Consider the following 20,392-nt stretch of genomic DNA (forward strand, 5'->3'; position numbering starts at 1 on the left):
GGCATCCCACCCAACATCATTACTACCAGGGGGCTGGAAAAGTGAAGAAGAATCACACAGAAGTCAATGGCCGGAGTTTAGCACCTTGTGCTGAATACACTTCCCAGCTGAACTTCATATTTCTGCTACTGAACGGCCTTGACAACTAAAGGAAGCATCTGCAATGTGAGGTGTCAGGAAAGGCGAGACCTCGACAGTGGATATATGATCTCACTACAGAAGCTGGACGCCCTCCAGCTCCAGTGCCGAGCTTGCCCCACTTAGCCCCAGCTTGTCAAGATGTCGCAATGTCTTCCTACTCAGCTTTGTGCGGATACTTGGGAGAATTCAATTTCACTTAGCAACCAAGAAAAGAAAGATCAAAACAGCTCCTTAAGGCCTACAAACACAGGGGGCCCCAGGCAGTGAGGAATCTTATTATTCCAGGGGGCCACGCCTCGGTCTGGGGGAGAGATATCGGTCTTCAGGCAGCAGGCTTTAAAGCTGCAGATAATACAGTGCCGAAAGCTGGCGTTTTATGGGAGCATCGTGAAAATGATGGAAGCTGCTTTATTTATTATTCACCAAGGATCTTACACTAAATTCCACAGTCCTGCAGCCCCCTGCTGATTGCTGTATGTGCAACACATGAAAAAACACCCAAAAGTTCTTCAGCGGCTGTAATCGTGCGCTTAAACTCCACCTCATCGTCAGCAGATCAGGAGGCCATACACGGAGGGGTCGGTCAGCGGGTAATGCCCAATAGAGAGAACACCCACTTGTCAATTTGTTTATACTGGCAGAATCACACAGGAGCAGCACTAACATAAAAGGCTCGTCTATAATGGGGTTTTATTTTTATTAAAAATGAAAAATTTCTAAAACAGACAGGTCAGAGGAACACCTTTACGGATTCTAGGACCCCTTTAAAGCTCAGAGGCTTAATTGTGAACCTAGCCCTCTTGTAAGAGGACTAGTGATGAGCGCAAGTGCTCATTACTCCAGTCTGCCTAGGGTGCCCGGCCATGCACCGAGTATCACGGGTGACATGTTCGAGTTCCCACATTACATTTTTCATGGCTTTTAGACATCCACAAAACATGAGGCAATTGTCTGACAAAAACGGGTAATCCTGACATGTTTTGTGGATGTTTAACAGCCGTGAAAAAGACGCTTACAGGGACTCAAACCTGTCACCCAAGCACCCGTGAAAATCGGGGCATACCCCAGGCACCTGTCACACTCGAGGCATACCCAGGCACCCGCCACATGAGGCATACCCGGGCTTCTGCGACATTCGGGGCAGGAATAAATCAGCGGGAATCAAACAAGCACAAAAACTGGTCACTCCTGACCTGGTGACAGGTATAGTTGTCCCATAAGACAACATTCCTCATCTATACACTGGAGAGATGATTACACATGTCCAATCCTTGTTGTCAATGTGACATAAATCGGCAAGAAGAAGCATCAGCAGCTTTTTCTGTTCCTCCAGTTGAGGACATATGTATGCTCAGCTGAACAGATCGTGCGTGTGACCAAGCATTTCGCCATCTACTGAAAATATACAACCACATTAGGCCTCCTTCACACATCCATATTTAAATACGCACATGAAAGCCCGGTACTGGTGCCATCAGTGTGTCATCCAGGTGTCTGTTTTTACCATCAGTGTCAGTCTTTTTTCGTTATGGATAAAGGAATAAATAAATTACAAACCTCGCCTATATTTGCAATGTTAAACACGTACAGCACAAGAATGCTCATGCCTTTGTCAGTGGGCAAACTTACAAAATTATCAAGGGATCAAATACTTATTTCCCCCACTGTGTATCTTTTAGAGATTTACATGTAAAAATAACTTTTAAAAGAGTCAGTGAGCGCAGCAGCACCACACTGCACAAGCACAAGTCACAGACCAGGAAATATTGGGAAGGGGGAAGGCTACTTTGGCTGTAAAGTAAAAATAGTATTATGTGCAGCAGAGTTTGCCAGAGCTAAACACACAGTTTGTCAAATTTATCGACACTTTAACCCCCTGAACTAAATGCCTGGCAGCTGCTGTCCTCCATGGTCTCCATACAAGCAGGCACACAAATAGCTGGACCAGGAGTGTAAAGAGTCAACTCTTGCCCCATGGGCATAGCTGAAGTCTAGCTACAAGTGCCGCTCGTCTTATACTCCCCTCGATAGTATATACATCCAACCGATCAATTTAATACTTGTGGCCCAGTGACTAAACGACATAATGAAGAGACATACAGTGGTACTTTAAAGTTTGTGAACGCTTCAGAATTTTCCATATTTCAACATAAAAATTTGACTTAACCCCTTAGTGACCGGGCTAATTTTTTTAAAATCTGACATGTGTCTTTATGTAGTAATAATTCTCAAATGCTTCAACATATACCATTGGTTTTGAGAATGTATACTTTATGATATTAAAATTTAGGTTGATTTGTTTTGCTTTAATTAATAACAATATTAGAGATTTGACAAAAATGTAAAAAAATATTGCAAGTTTTCAAACTTTGAATGATTATCCCTTTAATCCAGATCGTCATATCACGCAAAAACAATAACATTTCCGTCATGTCCGCTTTACATCAGCACCATTTGTAAAATGTTTTATTATGTTAGCCTTTTAGAGGCTTAGAAATGTAGCAGCTTCAGCACGGATGTTGGCGAGCGCACCGAATTAGGGACGGGTTCACAAACTTTCAAGCGCTGCCGTATTTGACGTCTGAGGTTTTTACTGAACGTACATGTCTGGAAAGGATGATGCACGATAACTTGATAGGACAGTGAGGTTTTGTGGTCTTGTAAAGACTTTCGTTGTTTTGTAGTCAGGCCAACCTTTACATTTTGGAAGTCTTGAGTCCTATTCTTTAAGGGCTATTTACAATTTATGGCCTGGGAGAAGACGACCAGAGAAATACTAATTCCCAGATGATTCCCAGTGCATGCAGACAGACATTGTGACACACATATACTTTATTTAGGCTCTGATGACACAAGGCTGGGTCTATGCAGCCAAGTCTCCAGCTGTGAAATACCCCATGACTGTCGGAGACTCCCATGGACGTGACCGAATCCCACCGGCCAAGGTCTATTCCTCTGCCCACGAGTCAGTCCTGCATATACAGGCGATGACGGCCCACTAAAGCATCATCTTTCGTCTGAGCAATGTGCCGTCTGATCGGCAGTGCACTAAGGTTGGATCTACAGGTGGCCAACGCATCAGACTTCTCCCTTTAAATCCCAAACCAGGTGACAGGAGGCATCACTCCTATTCTCCGGCACGGCTCTCTGCACAATGCTGTTTCCTCCTCTCTGCACTGCACTTGGCATGGAAGGATACATTTGTCTGCGCACAACAGGAAGTATGAAGGTTCCTGTAACACGATCGCTGGCCATTTCTGCTATCAGGCTGCCAGGGGCCCGCTCAGCCCTTGCCATCAGTGTCATGCTCATTCCAGGGGCGTCATCTGCGCAAACCCAAAGTACAACGTTTACGTCAAATCTTTTTACATAAGTTTGTGGCTGAAAAGTAAAAAGGCACCGTGCCCCCCCGGGGGGGGGGGGAGGGGGTGTCTGTCAGCTTTCCAAGAGCTGTACATGGCAAATCTGCCAAGGAGTGGTGATTACTCACAGCAGACGTTATGTGACAGCCCCCGCCAGGACTGGAACGTGCAGAGAAGTATGATGAAGAAGTCATAAGGAACCAGTCAGGGCATCTTCTGATATTATAGCGGTATGAATGTGTATTTATTTATTCTAAGTTGATCTTATGCCTTACCGACGCTGTAATTATTGCAGAGCATTTCTTCCATAAGATAAATTAGGCAAGGCAGGACTAGTCCAGCGCAGCACCTCTTCCTCTGGACTAGTCCTGCTGCACATCTTCTAATCACTCCTCCATGGATGTGACTGACAGCCTTCATAATGGGCCTTCCATATTAAGTATTGTATGCCAGCTGTCAATCACTCCCATGGAGGTGCGATTAGATGATCTGACTGACGCAGGATTAGTTTAGGGGAAGAGATGCTGCGCTGGACTAGTCCTGCCTGACTCATGGGCACATCTTACATTGCTGGATGAATGGAAATTCTTTAAAGTAGTCCACTACTTTGACAAATTCTTGTCACATCCCTCTCTTGGCCCCCATAAAATAATAAAACTTATACTCCCCTCCCGTGCTGGCGACATTCCCGCGGTTCTGGTGACGTTCCCGCCGTGCTGGCGATGTTCCCGCCCTGCTGGCGCTCGCTCTCCCGGGGCTCCCGTACTGCTGTGACACCGTCACTCAGCTCTGACATCACTGTTCCCACCTCCTGTCGAATCTCCTCCTGTATATAGTATATACCTGTGTGTCATCTCCCCTGTATATAATATATACCTGAGAGTTATCTCCCGTTATCTCCCTGAGGAAGTCAGGGATCAGCTGCAGCCTGGACTTCCTCTTCAAGTTCGATTTGTCCAAAGGAGGAGACAGTGACACCAGTGCTGTTTGGGAGCTGGGGCTCACGTGTCAAAACAAACATATTAGAGCCCCAGGAAGGGGAGTATAAGCTTTATTATTTTATGGGGTCCAAACATTTTGATGGTGATGTCCTAGCAATGGACAACCCTTTTAAAGTTTGAAGTTAGTAACACACAGAAGTTACCCTATTAGAGTAAAGAAATCCATGCAGCTGTTTTAGTTGACAGGGACAATAATGGGAACGGTTAGGTTCCCTTTAAAGGGTTTGTTCAGTCTTAGGATGACTGAAGACTTGGAAATCCTCACATCGTTCATACTGTACGCACTCTGGTCATGTGACCACATGTATGCCATATGCATACTACCCGGCCACATTTCCACTAGACATTTCCGGCCTGAAGCAATGCACTAGCATTGAGAGAGGCCCGGTCCAGTCTAGTTGGAATGTGGCCGGGTGCTTGTGGTTACGTGACCGCCCGCACCTGGGGAAGCCTCACAGCGCGCAGTAGGTTTCACAAGTACGCAGACGTGTAGCTTAAGACCGGACAACCCCTTTAAACTGGATTTTAAAATTGCAAAATAGGACAACACAATGACCTGCATTTGGTAAAGATTTTAGTGGAATTAAACTTGCCATTAAAGAGGACCTCGTCAGCGCTCCTGTTTTACCAAATATTTATTTTCCATTCAGACTTCCCCATAGCAAATTTTGGTGTAACGAAGCATTGGGCTCGCATAGTTTAACATGGCAGGACTTTTAATCTCAGATTTCATAAATCGCCAACATTGGTTTATTCCCCTCTCCCTATTGAGAATCCATAGTTGCTTGGAGCAGCGATGGGTAAGGAGGGAGGGATGGCGCCTGAACATTCATTATACAGCTATCGGATGTCTGTGGCGAGTGGTTAGGGCGCACTCAATTAACAAGGGGAACAGTAACACCCAATTGTCTATTTCTAGGGTGAAAAACAGAGGGACAGGAGAACTCTTGTAAGACACTTTGCTCCATAATTCCTTATTTATGAAGGATGAGAGCAGGTACTAATACAGGAGAACTGAGCGTTCCTATATAGGAATAACACAAGCACTGAACTATGAGGGGCTCGCAGAGGACGCACAGACCTGGTCAGTGACCGCGACAGTCACACAACAGTGATATTGGTCCTCTGCGCAGCTTACTTTATGCAGTCAGCGATGAGCCATCCAGGAGGAGGTTCCACAAAAAGGCTCACAAGTAATCCTAAAAGAAAAGAAATCAACCAATCAATCTACAATGAGCACACATACACAGTACATTACATCACACACAATACTGATGCAGCCAGAGCTTAGCAGAGGAGGCAATGCCAGCACAGGAAGCGGGTGCAAGCTTGGATTGTCATCTCTGGCACGCACCACCACACCGCTCTGTTCAGAATCCCAAAGGCGGGGACGTATCCCAGGGAGCCCTACCCCACCCCCCGGGGCACAGCTCAGGGAGCCGTACCCCACCCCCCGGGGCACAGCTCAGAGAGCCCTACCCCACCCCCCGGGGCACAGCTCAGAGAGCCCTACCCCACCCCCCGGGGCACAGCTCAGAGAGCCCTACCCCACCCCCCGGGGCACAGCTCAGAGAGCCCTACCCCACCCCCCGGGGCACAGCTCAGAGAGCCCTACCCCACCCCCCGGGGCACAGCTCAGGGAGCCCTACCCCACCCGCCCCGGGCACAGCTCAGGGAGCCCTACCCCACCCCCCCGGGCACAGCTCAGGGAGCCCTACCCCACCCCCGGGGCACAGCTCAGGGAGCCCTACCCCACCCCCAGGGCACAGCTCAGAGAGCCCTACCCCAACATTTAAATAGTTGTGCACGCAATTTGCTTCGTGTTAGTTGTAATTGTCAGGGCACGATCAATGGATGCGGAAGGAGTGGGATACGGTATCGGGTTATTCAAGTCAAGCTCACACATTGCAAATTTGCAGTGCAGATTCCGACCAGCAGGTCCGCAGCAATCTACAGTACAACTAAAAACGAATGGGTTTTTCAAAAATCCAAATCCGTTACAGAAAAAAAATCTGCATAAAAACCGAAAGCATGGTGCGCATTACAAATCTAAATGAAAGTCCGCTTTATAATCCAATTCATTATTAGTAAATGAAGGAAGGCGAAATCAGTGAGTAACACAGGCAGGTTTTGTCTGCGTATTTGCAACCAAATCCACAGCGGAAATTTCCCACAACATGTGAACATGGCCTAATAATATATTACGGAATAGTTCCATTTATAAAGTCAATCACAAACGACCTTTAAAAGGTAAATGATAATGCTGACGCCCCACAGGAAAAAGGGGTCCGACGCACATGGTCTGCAGCACTGTGTATATAAAGAGCATATATAAGGCTATAATGGGGGGGGGGGACACAGATGGACAGAAAAATACATTTAAGAGCCCTCAGGTGAGGTCACCAGCTTCCTTGGAGGTCTGGGGCACATCATGGAGCAGAGTTTGGATTCTCATGTATAAATCAAGAACCCTCGCACAAAAAAAAAACAAAAAAACAAAGCAACTTCTGCAACCCATGTGGATGATGCAGAAGGCCGATTTTGGGGGTCCATACTTTTGAACGTGTACACAACATCTTTTACAGGTACAGTCCGCTCAAAAAAAAGCACCTGAGCAAGTAGTTTTGATACAGAAATATATATTTGGATAACATTCTCTCAAAAGATGCACACAAAAAAAAAGGTTGAAAGATCGGACCTGATGATCCTTCTAAGGTTTTCTGCTTGGAAGATGCCAAACACTAAATAAAGACGTCTATGGGGAACAAAAAAAAGACAGACAGACGGAAGACGCTTGGTGTCTCTTGTAAAGTTTTAAAAACGCAGAAAAAAAAAAAATACTTTGGGAGTTTCCTGAAGCGAGATCCCCTGAAAAACACCAGTTGGGTTCACCTGAGCTGGAATACATTGTGCACATTGCCTATTTCAGTCCACAATTCCCATTCGGTTGCCGGCTTCCTGACCTAACAGCCTTCTGCCTGTGACACTGCGGGGTCACATCAGGAGACCCTTGTCTGAGGTGGGTATTGCGACCTGAGCAGAACACGAACATGCGAATGTGACCTGAGGGTGAAGGATTATGTAAAAAATGATGGAACTTTTTGATACAGACTTGTGCACCGACAATCTGACCTGGGATTCCGAGACACGCACGCCGGGGTGGGGTGGGTATCAGTGACACGCGCACCGAGGTGAGGTGGGTTTCCGTGACACACGCACCGGGTTGAGGTGGGCTTCCGTGACACGCACGCCAGGGTGAGATGGGTTTCCGTGGCACGCGCACCAGGGTGGGTGGCTTTCTGTGACATGAACGCCGGGGTGAGGTGTGGTGTGGTGGGTTTCCTTGACACGCACGCCGGTGTGGGGTGTGGTGTGGTGGGTTTCCGTGACACGCACGCCGGGGTGAGGTGGAGTGGGTTTCCGTGACACGTGCGCCGGGGTGGAGTGGGGTGGTTTTCCGTGACATGTGCGCCGGGGTGGAGTGGGGTGGTTTTCCGTGACATGTGCGCCGGGGTGGGTTTCTTTAGCACAGAACTAGCCTAGAGTTTTATCACATCTTGTCCATTCTGGTTGCAAATTTTCATTGTGGATTTCACACGTTTCATTAGAAATGCACAAGAAAACCTGCCAGCAGATGAAGAATTTGCAGCGGATTTTCAGAATAATTTTTCTCGGGAATTATCCTAATTCCTAGACTGTATTTCTATAAATAAGAGACTAATCACACAATGTCTAATTGTAATGTCAGCATGCAGATTTGTGGCGATCTGCCGGACACCAGGAGACATGGTTTACTGTTCAGTGAGACAATGACTTAACCACAGTGGGAAAGCTAGGTGGCCGGCGTCTCATCCAGCTTTTCCATAGCCCAGAATAGCAGTGGACTTCAAGCAGCAGCACAGATTCATTACATGGACCTGCGTCATCCATGTAGTTACATTTCATCTGGAATGCCGCTCCACTATTACCGACCAAATCCTTAAAGCAAATAAAATAGTTTTATCAAAAGTATTAATGCCCCTCACCCCTGGTGCCATATTGTATAGACAGAGCCAGCTGGCACCGGATGAAAGGAGAAGTGTTAAATCCACAGTCCAGGCTGATCCCGGCCATGGAGAAGTGACTGTGACACAGCGCAGAGTAGATTTCCAGTCCTCCAGCAAATCACCAGAAAATATATTCATGACGAACACTTGAGACGTGTCAACAAGGTCTGACCTTAATCCGTCAGCATGTACGTGGCCTGAAGAAACACAGGAGAGCGCGACAAAACTAATCATCGCTCCGATGACAGGCGAGAACCTGCGCAGTGGTGGAAACAGGGACCTGGCCTGCACAGAATAAAATATGTCCCCGGTATGGGAGAGACATTACAGTAGGACCGCCGATGTGAAGAGGGAACGCAATATATGTGCTACACCGGTCAGCCAATCCTGTGCTCAAAATATAGACGACCACGCACATTCATAGTCTTTTTTTGTGTTGTGTGTTTTTTTTTGTTTTTTTTGTTTTGTTTTTTTTTAACACAACTTTGGTTTCTTATAGGGAAGAATAAAATTCCCCCACAGATGTCCATACAGTATAACACAAAAGTAAGTACACCCCTCACATTTTTTTCTAAATAGTTTAATATTTCTGTCCATGGGACAACACTGAAGATCTGACACGTCGATGGAATGTAAAGTAATCAGTGTACCTTGTATAACAGTGTAAATTTGGTGTGCCCTCTAAATAACTCACACAGCCATTAATGTCTGAACCGTTGGCAACAAAAGAAAATACATCCCTAAGTGAAAATTGCCTATTTGTGCCCAAATACCCCTCCCTGGTATAATGTGACCCAGTGTTACAAGGTCTCAGGTGTGAATGGGGAGCAGGTGTGATAAATTTGGTTTTATATCTATCACACCCGTCAATGGAAGTTCAACATGGCTCCTCATGGCAAAGACCACTGAGGATCCGAAAAATAATTGTTGCTTTACATAAAGATGGCCAAGGCTATAAGAAGATTGCCAACATCCTAAAACAGAGGTGCAGTACGGTGGCTAACACCATATAGCGGTGTAGCAAGACAGGTTGTACTCAGAACAGACCTCGCCATGGTCGACCACAGAGGTTACAGCCATACACTACATACATCAAATTGGCCTGCATGGCTGTCATCCCAAGTAGGAAGACTCTTCTAAAGATAAAACACAAGAAAGCCGGCAAACACTTTGCTGAAGACAAGCAGAGTAAAGACATTAACTCCTGGAACCATGTCCTGTGGTCTGATAAGACCAAGATAAACTTATTGGGTTCAGATGGTGTCAAGCGTGTGTGGCGGAAACAAGGTGAGGAGCACAAAGACAAGTGTGTGCTGCCTACAGTAAAGCATGGTGGTGGGAGTGTAATGGTTTGGAGCTGCATAAGTGCTGCCGGGGGCTGCAGTTCATTGAGCGAACCATGAATGCCAACAAGTACTATGACATGCTGAAGCAGAGCATGACCCACTCCCTCCCGAAAACTGTGCCGCAGGACAGTATTCCAACATGATAATGACCCCAAACACACCTCCAAGACGACCACTGCCTTGCTTATGAAACTCAAGGTAAAGTTGCAGGACTGGCCAAGCTTATTGAGCATCTGTGGGGCATCCTCAAACGCAAGGTGGGGAGCGCAAGGTCTCTAACATTCACCAGCATCGTCGTGTCATCATGGAGGAGAGGAAGACGATTCCTGTGGCAACCTGTGAAGATCTAACGAACTCCATGCCCCAGAGAGCTAAGGCAGTGCTGGAAAATAATGGTGGCCACACAAAATATTTACACTTTGGGCACAATTAGGCCATTTTCACTTAGGGGTGTACTCACTTTTGTTGCCAGTGGTTTAGACATTAATGGCTGTGTGAGGCATTTAGAAAGCACAAAGTCTACACTGTTATACAAGCTGTACATTGCATCAAAGTGTCAGATCTTCAGTGATGTCCCATGAAAAGATAGAATAAAATGTCAGTGTGTGGTGTGCGCACTGTCAGGATTCTCCGGTGTTGTGGTGACTCCGCCATGCTTCCGGCCACACTGTGACTAGAGGGGACTGGATTCTCTCAATACATACAGTGACTGCAGATTTTTATTAGACGACCCCCTTAAACTTAGAACCTGTCAGTGAGCTCGTTGTGACCGGAGATCATAGAACTCGCATCTTCCTTTCTAACTCCTCTCAAATGATTTATGACCACATGAAAGTAGAACTCAACTCTGTGCTTCTAAATCAGCCGAGAGGAGCTCAGAAGAAGAAGTGTGAGGCGTGATCAGACAATGTTTCTTCAGGCAGGGTTAAAAGAAAAAATAAACACAAAAAAACACCACACACAAGTGCTCATAAAACTCTCCAAAAGAGTCTTCTTATTCATGTCTATTAAAAAAAAAAGAAACGAAACTTACAAAGGGCAAAAAACTGTCTACTTCTGACCTGGTGGAGCTTTCTAACGTATTCTCAGTTAGCTCATTCTGCAGCCAGCAATAGACTGTGCAACAATAAGGCTGTGAAAGGCAACAATTTTAATGAAAGCCAATTGCAAAACGGATTTTTAGCCAAAATACATTTATTTATAGTTGAAAAGTTATAGGGTAGCTACCTCGAATTGGTGGTTCTAAGTTTTCCTTCCTTGTAGATGGAAACTAATTTACCATAAGACCTACCGAATATTGAAGATTTATATCCCACGTTTATTGCGGACAACCTTTGTTGGTTTATGCCCAGCCAACGGGACCTGTAAAGGACTGGGGCAGCCACTGAAGATGCGCATCCATCACTGACCATGGCCATCTTGCCTCTTCTGTGATGTGTGCAGAGGACTCTCTGAGATCATCTTCTAGGTATCACATCTCTGGGAACAAGTCATGATAAACTACAGGCCTCCCCATGGACAATGCCACCGACAAGACCCCACGAGTCTTCTAACTAAGACCAGACCGCGTTGGACGCCTCTGTAGAAACTTTTCCATGACACATTTTGGATTTCGAGCACGTTGCAGCCTGTCAGCGGCGATTGTCTCATTCCTCAATGTTTTCCAAAGAAAACACCAATGTTCTGAGCTCCGTCAGGAGGAAGCTCCATGTGGACTCTGATGAGGTCAGCCATGGCCGGGCAGATTCCAGATTCTGTACAGAAGTGACCTCATTCACTGGCAATTGTTCCCAGATGACCGGAAAGTCTCCTATCCTGTAACCCGTCGCTTTGTGTAGAATTAATAATGTCTATAGCACTCAGGGGTGGCAGCGCCAGTGGGGGTCCGCGAGATAGCACCACCAACATGCACCATGGAGATGCAGTACACCTGGATGGAAGATCATTATTATTATTATTATTAATTTTTATAGCGCCATTTATTCCATGGCGCTTTACATGTGAAATACGGGGCAAATATAGACAAATACATTAGACATGAGCAAAAAAAAAAAACAAGGCACACGGGTACATAAGGAGGGAGGACCCTGCCCGTGAGGGCTCACAATCTGCAGGTTCATCCATTGCTGCCGTATGTTCACTACTAGTCTCAAAGTTCAGAAGAAAGGGCCCTATATGTAATAGACAAACAAAAAACCCCTAAAGGGCCGTACGTCCTCTGAAATCTGTTACACGACTACCACAGCATTTAGGAGGCTCCATGTTATTCCCCACACCGACTCCTATAAAAGGGGGTTGTATCGGATCCTAAAAACAATGCTGCTTTCCTCCAAACACAGCGCCACAGCTTTCCCCTGGTAGGGTGTGGTACTGCAACCTCATTCAGACATCCATTTTTTTCACATGAGTGAGATCCGTTTTTTTCACAGATAGCGCTCGTACCTGCGATAGTGACTGGAGTAGCTCGTGTCTAATTTTTCACAGACCGAATAGTCCACGCAAAATGACGGAGGTATGTCTGTTTTGCAGTATATAAATATTACAGTGATAAAAATCTGCTTATTGGAGCAACTCCAAGCGGGATATGCCTCTGTGGTAATCACACTACCAGCAGAAAGCTCAAGAATCTCCAGCATTACCAAACAACTTGCTATTTCTAAAGGTTGAGCAAACATTTACAAAACTTAAAAATTAAAACGCTGGTTACTCTACTTCATAAATTAGTAGTACACAAGAAAATGACCCATCAGATAAATCTGCTTCATTCTCCTCCTGGACTGATCCCTCACTCTTCATTCATGGGTATAACCCATATTCAGTGCAGACAGTTTTTCCCATTACGGAGACAGGAGATGGCGGGTGGTGGTTCTTATAAAGTTGTAAGCAGGAGCTAGAAGCCGACGGACGTTCTGCTGCAAGTTCACCAGAAATGAGACGGCCAATGTTTCGGTCCATCCCAGATCTCAGTCACGGCCTGAGAATTCCCTGCAGTCTCCATATTTCACTGCCGTGATTGTCCGGTATATCCACCAGAGCTGTGTGTGATGGATACGATGTACACATGGGCAGCACATGGCGCCCAGTAATCCCGCTAATAATAAGGAGCAGCAGGTTTCCTAGAAGTCACATAAGGCAGCCGGGGGGCACTTGCAGCACACGTCAGCCTGGATGGAATCACTTTCTTGCCTCCCACCCAATCTCGGGCTTGGCATCTGGAGCCACAAAGAGGGCAATGTGTGAATGGCTCTCTGGGTCCCTCCTTCATTCATCCTGAGAACAAAGGGAAGCTGTGTCGTGAAGTAACATTTCCTCCGAGAAGTCCGCCCTCACATTATTTCACGCTGCTCCGGCAGACTGTGGGCATCGCACGCCGCGCCATGAATGCCTTGTAACCTTTTATTCATGAAGGAGGAACAGATTAGTCAGTGCGGAGACAGAAATGTTTAAATTAACAATCTACAAATTAACGTTCACGACTAACGATACAACTTAGATTTCCACGCGGCTGTCGAGAGGTCACTGGTGAGTGCGTCACCTGGCCATGAGAACGACAAGTCCGAGTACCAGAAGTGGCCACCATGCTGCCCCACTCCCCAGCATTCCTACATAGAAGTGAAACATTTGCCCTCCCCACTCCTTATTTCTCAGGTCTTGGAACAAAAAGGCAAATGGCAACTCTGGCCGTTATCCTTCCTTTCACACAGGTCGAAAAATTGTGGGTAACAAGCACCAATAACCGATACGGAAAGTCGTCTGATGCTCGTCTACTTTAATTTCCAAGTACCAAACGATCAGTATGGAGGTCGGTACAAACTAGCACTTAATGCGGCTCACTTTTACTACTGTCGGCAGCACATCCCCTGTTCACACCAGATGTGCTGCCGACCAACCATCATTTTTAAAACATGCAAAAAAAGATGCAAAGACAAATGAGCATTTTGCATCTGAATCACTGGGCAGGTTTATAGTACTGGTAGTGAATGGTGGTCACAACATTGAGTACAGGGCAAATAACACACAGCTCTTGGCTATGTATATTGACAGAAAGCTACCATTCAGTAGTGTGGGCGGAGTTATACACAGCTGTCAATCAGTGGTGTGGGCGGAGTTATACAGGGCTCAGCATTCAAGCACTGCTACATCTGCAGCAGAGAAATCCACGACTATCACAAGTGCAGCACCCAGTAAACTAAGTGATATGTTGCTGGAATCAGAGTCTCTGTCCCTATATCATGCTGCTGTCAGATTACATAGCACAAACCTGCTGACAGATTCCCTTTAATAAGCCCCACACACCTTAAGATCTCAAACTCCTATGTGTTGTTCATCTACGCTTTGGACTCACCACGTCTGGGATTGGCATACACATACAGGTAAAATACGGATACTGGCATAGTACACTGTGAAAGGGGCCTTACATCTCGTATAGACCATGCTGAGCGCAGCAATCCTCCGGCCTTATAACGAGCACAACATTAGACTTGTGGAGTAGCTCTAATCGTGAGAAGAAAAAAAAAGATGAACAATCCGCTTTCTAAACATGTATATGGCATACCTTCCTCTCCCCGAATTCTCATAAATCACCCTAATAGTCGGCTCCATGCTCTGCCAGGTAGCGATGTATACACATGGTAATTGCCATAGCTCCAGCATCCATTACCCTGGGCTCTCTGACATACTAGACTTATGACTCCATAGATCACAGCGCCCGATTTAGGAGTTCACGATAAAAAGAGAATAACGTGTAAGGTTCAGAGCATCAGCCAATGGATCCCATATTAATCAGAACCAAGGCTGCCATGCTGCACTGTAAGTGCGCACACAATGAACGCAACACCGGGCAGGAGATAAAACATGGACATGTAGTAAGCAGGCGTTCCCATTCCCTCCGGCATTTCCAAGGAATCTGCCTCTTGGATGCAAAACAGCTGTAGAAAATGTGCACTGATGGGAAACAGACCAGATCTGGTAGATGTGGTGCTGGAGAACACATGGCCACAGGGTCACACCACAGGCAACCTGTCAGAGACCTACAGCCATTTACAGCTACATTCCAATAGTCCTCCAAGTCCAGAACTTAACACATGACCCAAACGACATACAATAAAGCAATGGCAGTATGTCTTATTGGGGGAATATCAGCATGTAGGTTCTCTATTCATTCCTATAATCAGTCCTATAAACCAGTCCTTGGGTTTTGTCCATGCGCAATAATCGTAGTTTACCCCCATCTTCTACGAGGACTGTAAGGCTACGGTCCCACATTACATCCATGATTTGGCCTAAACCAAGGCAAAACGACCAGGCAATACATTTTTGGGTACAATCACACAAGGCATAGGGGTGACTATTTGTCATCTTTCATTTGCCTCGCATATTTCTTAAAATAGACAGGGTTTAGTAAACCGGTATGGTCGTGCACCAAGCAACCCCAGCAGCCGTACGAGTACAGCGGCTGAGCACTAACACTGCATGGAGACCACTCAGAAGCTTGGCCCGCTCCATACAACGTGACAACGTGGATGTCAGCTGTTATACAGCCGGTACTGCCAGAGCTAGATCCGTTCACATCAGATTAACCTCTCAAATGCCACAGTCAAGTGTGATAGGCTTCAACATGGCCTCACGATTGCAGGATGCCGATTGATTGAAATGGCAGCTTGGGGCTTGGAAACCACAGGTTGGGCTTCATAGAAGATAATCTCTCAATACACTGCCTACATACAGCAGTATAGCAGTGTACTGCATAGGTGAGTAAGTGATCACAGCTTCAAGTCCCCTAAGGGGACCATTTAAAAATGAAAAAATAGAAAAAAAAAAGTTAAAATAGAAAAAATCCTTTAAAATGTTGATATAGTGAAATGTAAACAAACTAAATAAAAGCCCATTTGCTATAACTGCATATGTAATTGCCTGCACTTTTAATCATTTTGGTGTTTTGGAAAAAATATTTTTATACAAAAAAAAGCCAAGGATTTGAGATTTTCTGTAGTCACAATTTCCTCCAAAAATGCAATAAAACTAATCAAAATGTGATCTGTACTTCAAAATGGTATTAATTTAACCGAAAAAAAAAAACCAGCAGCAACAGAGGCGAGAACATTGTTCTAACTACTTATCTATAATTGAAGGCAGGTGCAGAGGGACAGAGAATTCTTCATTCAGTTTGATCAAAGTGTATCACTATTTCAATTCTCTCAGATGAGGAGAAATAGAAGGGGAAAAAAAAAGTCTCCTTTCTGTCAGTCAGTGAAAAAAAATATCGGACTGCACTCAGATGTCATCAGAGTGCAGTCTGATGGTTTCCATGGAATCCTTGACCTGCATGGCAGAGTGAAATCCGAATATCTTTGCCTGAGAGAAAAAAATAAAAAATAAAAAATCAGACGTGCACGGCCTCATAGAACAACATTGGTCAGAGTGTGACCTGATGTTTTTTTGGATTGGGCTCACACCGAAAATATGGTCGTCTGCCCCTGTTGGGCTTTCCAAGGCATAAAACCATAACAGACGAGTTATAGCAGCACCATGAAAACACAGCCTTTACCTACAAAATCTGGGCGCCAATCATTTCCAATCTGAAAATGGTGCTTATAAAACCGCATGCTGCAAACATTGCCGAGGCAGCAAGTGAAGCGGTAGCAGAATTCACGTGTGCCCACATTGGTGGGAGCCCACAGTGACGATTGTACCGCTATGCCAACGCTTCTCTAGGTAGATTACGCTCGTCATCGGGAAAGTGCACAGCATCATTGGAGTTAAATTTCCAAAGCCCTAAAGAAACATTAACTTGGCAGCAGATACAAGAAAACGCAGACATGCAATGAAAAGCATTTAGCCAGCAAGTATAATTAACTGAATGGGTTATGCCTCAGAGAGAGATCCCAGGATGCTTATGTAAGGGAACATAATTTCCTCCAGTTTCCATCAGCAGATGATTGCTCGCCCCACCGAGTGCCCCCCACCGTAATGCTGGGCTCAATGCAGGGAGAGGTGCTGCGGCTCTGTACAGCCACACGGACCACCGCACTATGGAATGACAAATGCGTAAAGGTCCATGGAATGGAAGAACACAGTCTACATTTGTAATAAGCCTGAAAAACAAAAACAAGGGGGAATAAAGTGCACCTAAAAGCAAAAATCTAGAGCCATGTATGTTTCTGCATGTCCACCGATCAGCCACAGCAATGCCACAGTGTTGGCTCAGTCCTCCCCAAACACCTGGCCCACCTTCTCCCGTCGCTGCCAATTCAGCACAGTCTCTGTGTTTTGGCCTTTACCATGTTTAGCGAGGTGGTACATGTGGAAGGGTCATTCCCATGATTGCTCACACCCGAGGTTTCCCAGCAGAACATGCCCAAGTTGCCTTTGCCGACTTGTCTTCTCACTGGGCATATAGGTGACACATATAAATGCATGAAGATCTGATTTATCAGGCGGCCGCCTCCTTTCAGGACTGCTACATCACTAAACCCGGTAACCATACAATTGTAGATCTGGAGCAGAGAGGTCTCCATAGATCAGAAATGAGAAGTCAGCCTGAAACTTTCCCTTCTTGCTCCCACTAATGAGCACAAATTGCAGAAACCTTCCAGCTACAGTTCTGTAGATCAGAAGATGTACGATAACAGTGCCTGGAAGCAATTTTGGAGGAAGTTCTGTGAACCCTCATTATGTAGAGGTTAGTGCAAGTTGACAAGAATTTACACTGCAGAAATGAGGTAAGTCTCCATACAACGCGGTCACAAATGCTCTATATGAATCACGACAAGCTGCGTGTGCAGCCCACGGACACCGAGTCACCCTCCATAGTGTCCGTGCTGGGGATCAGGTAACGACATATTCCCCAATGAGCCGGCACACAACACACACATCATAAGTCAGAGGCCAAGAAAATCCGGAGTATTCACAGCAGCTACTATCATATCCAGAGCAGGGTAATCACAGTACACATGGCAGCGTCAGCTCAGGAAAGGAATATCCAAAGCCAAATCAGCGAGAGAAGTGAGGAATCATCACAAAGTATGTCATTCATTAACTGACCAAAGGTGACATTTTACCGGCAAAATTACACTTGTCCCTAATGAGCACTGAAAATGATCCTATAGAATCGAAGGTACGTCTCTTTCTTCTTCAATCTACATCACAGCAGCAGCACCGCCACCACCACCACATCTAACCTCCAGCGAACCTCAAGAGCAGCAGCCTAGCACCACCACAGAACCACAAGAGCAGCAGCCTGGTGTCACCACAGGACCACAAGAGCAGCAGCCTAGTACCACCACAGGACCACAAGAGCAGCAGCCTAGTATCACCACAAGAGCAGCAGCCTAGCACCACCACAGTACCACAGGAGCAGCAGCCTAGCACCACCAGCTAACCACAAGAGCAGCAGCCTAGCACCACCACAGGACCACAAGAGCAGCAGCCTAGTATCACCACAGGACCAAAAGAGCAGCAGCCTAGCACCACAGAACCACAAGAGCTGCAGCCAAGTACCACCACCACAGAACCACAAGAGCAGCAGCCTAGTACCACCACAGAACCACAAGAGCAGCAGCCTAGTACCACCACAGAACCATAAGAGCAGCAGCCTAGCACCACCACAGGACCACAAGAGCAGCAGCCTAGCACCACCACAGGACCACAAGAGCAGCAGCCTAGTATCACCACAAGAGCAGCAGCCTAGCACCACCACAGTACCACAGGAGCAGCAGCCTAGCACCACCAGCTAACCACAAGAGCAGCAGCCTAGCACCACCACAGGACCACAAGAGCAGCAGCCTAGTATCACCACAGGACCAAAAGAGCAGCAGCCTAGCACCACAGAACCACAAGAGCTGCAGCCAAGTACCACCACCACAGAACCACAAGAGCAGCAGCCTAGTACCACCACAGAACCACAAGAGCAGCAGCCTAGTACCACCACAGAACCATAAGAGCAGCAGCCTAGCACCACCACAGGACCACAAGAGCAGCAGCCTAGCACCACCACAGGACCACAAGAGTAGCAGCCTAGTATCACCACAGGACCACAAGAGCAGCAGCCTAGTACCACCACCACAGAACTACAAGAGCAGCAGCCTAGTACCGCCACAGAATTATAAGAGCAGCAGCCTAGTATCACCACAGGACCACAAGAGTAGCAGCCTAGTATCACCACAGGACCACAAGAGCAGCAGCCTAGTACCACCACCACAGAACTACAAGAGCAGCAGCCTAGCACCACAGAACCACAAGAGCAGCAGCCAAATACCACCACCACAGAACCACAAGAGCAGCAGCCTAGTACCTACCACCACAGAACCACAAGAGCAGCAGCCTAGCACAACTACAGCACCATAAGAGCAGCAGCCTAGCACCACCACAGGACCACAAGAGCAGCAGCCTAGCTCCACCACAGTACCACAAGAGCAGCAGCCTAGCACCACCACAGTACTAGAGGAGCAGCAGCCTAGTACCACCAGCTAACCACAAGAGCAGCAGCCTAGCACCACCACAGGACCACAACAGCAGAAGCCTAGTATCACCACAGGACCACAAGAGCAGCAGCCTAGCACCACCACAGTACCACAGGAGCAGCAGCCTAGTACCACCAGCTAACCACAAGAGCAGCAGCCTAGCACCACCACAGTACCACAGGAGCAGCAGCCTAGTACCACCACAGGACCACAAGAGTAGCAGCCTAGTATCACCACAGGACCAAAAGAGCAGCAGCCTAGTACCACCACCACAGAACTACAAGAGCAGCAGCCTAGCACCACAAGAGCAGCAGCCAAATACCACCACCACAGAACCACAAGAGCAGCAGCCTAGTACCACCACAGAACCACAAGAGCAACAGCCTAGCACAACTACAGCACCATAAGAGCAGCAGCCTAGCACCACCACAGGACCACAAGAGCAGCAGCCTAGCACCACCACAGTACCACAGGAGCAGCAGCCTAGTACCACCAGCTAACCACAAGAGCAGCAGCCTAGCACCACCACAGTACCACAGGAGCAGCAGCCTAGCACCACCACAGGACCACAAGAGTAGCAGCCTAGTATCACCACAGGACCAAAAGAGCAGCAGCCTAGTACCACCACCACAGAACTACAAGAGCAGCAGCCTAGCACCACAAGAGCAGCAGCCAAATACCACCACCACAGAACCACAAGAGCAGCAGCCTAGTACCACCACAGAACCACAAGAGCAACAGCCTAGCACAACTACAGCACCATAAGAGCAGCAGCCTAGCACCACCACAGGACCACAAGAGCAGCCGCCTAGTACCACCACCACAGAACCACAAGAGCAGCAGCCTAGCACCACCAGAGTACCACAGGAGCAGCAGCCTAGCACCACCAGAGTACCACAGGAGCAGCAGCCTAGTACTACCACAGAAACACAAGAGCAGCAGCCTAGTACTACCACAGAAACACAAGAGCAGCAGCCTAGCACCACCACAGTACCACAGGAGCAGCAGCCTAGCACCACCAGAGTACCACAGGAG

General features: G+C 47.0%; 1 protein-coding gene across 4 annotated transcripts in view; it reads right to left on the reverse strand.

Annotated features, from left to right (window-relative positions):
- Window positions 1-20,392, reverse strand: part of PPP2R3A (protein phosphatase 2 regulatory subunit B''alpha) — a 208,838-nt gene that overhangs the window by 158,654 nt on the left and 29,792 nt on the right. For 2 of the 4 annotated variants that reach the window (XM_077291312.1, XM_077291313.1), the window contains exon 2: window positions 5,643-5,703. The exons of 1 other annotated variant lie outside the window; for it this stretch is intronic. The gene's annotated coding sequence lies outside the window, so the exon portion shown is untranslated. Of the gene's footprint in view, window positions 1-5,585; window positions 5,704-20,392 lie in introns of all 4 variants that reach the window. One more of the 4 variants, XM_077291311.1, reaches the window with a different exon arrangement.

The sequence above is a fragment of the Ranitomeya variabilis genome, chromosome 2 (genome assembly GCF_051348905.1).
Source record: "Ranitomeya variabilis isolate aRanVar5 chromosome 2, aRanVar5.hap1, whole genome shotgun sequence".
Classification (NCBI taxonomy): Eukaryota; Metazoa; Chordata; class Amphibia; order Anura; family Dendrobatidae; genus Ranitomeya; species Ranitomeya variabilis.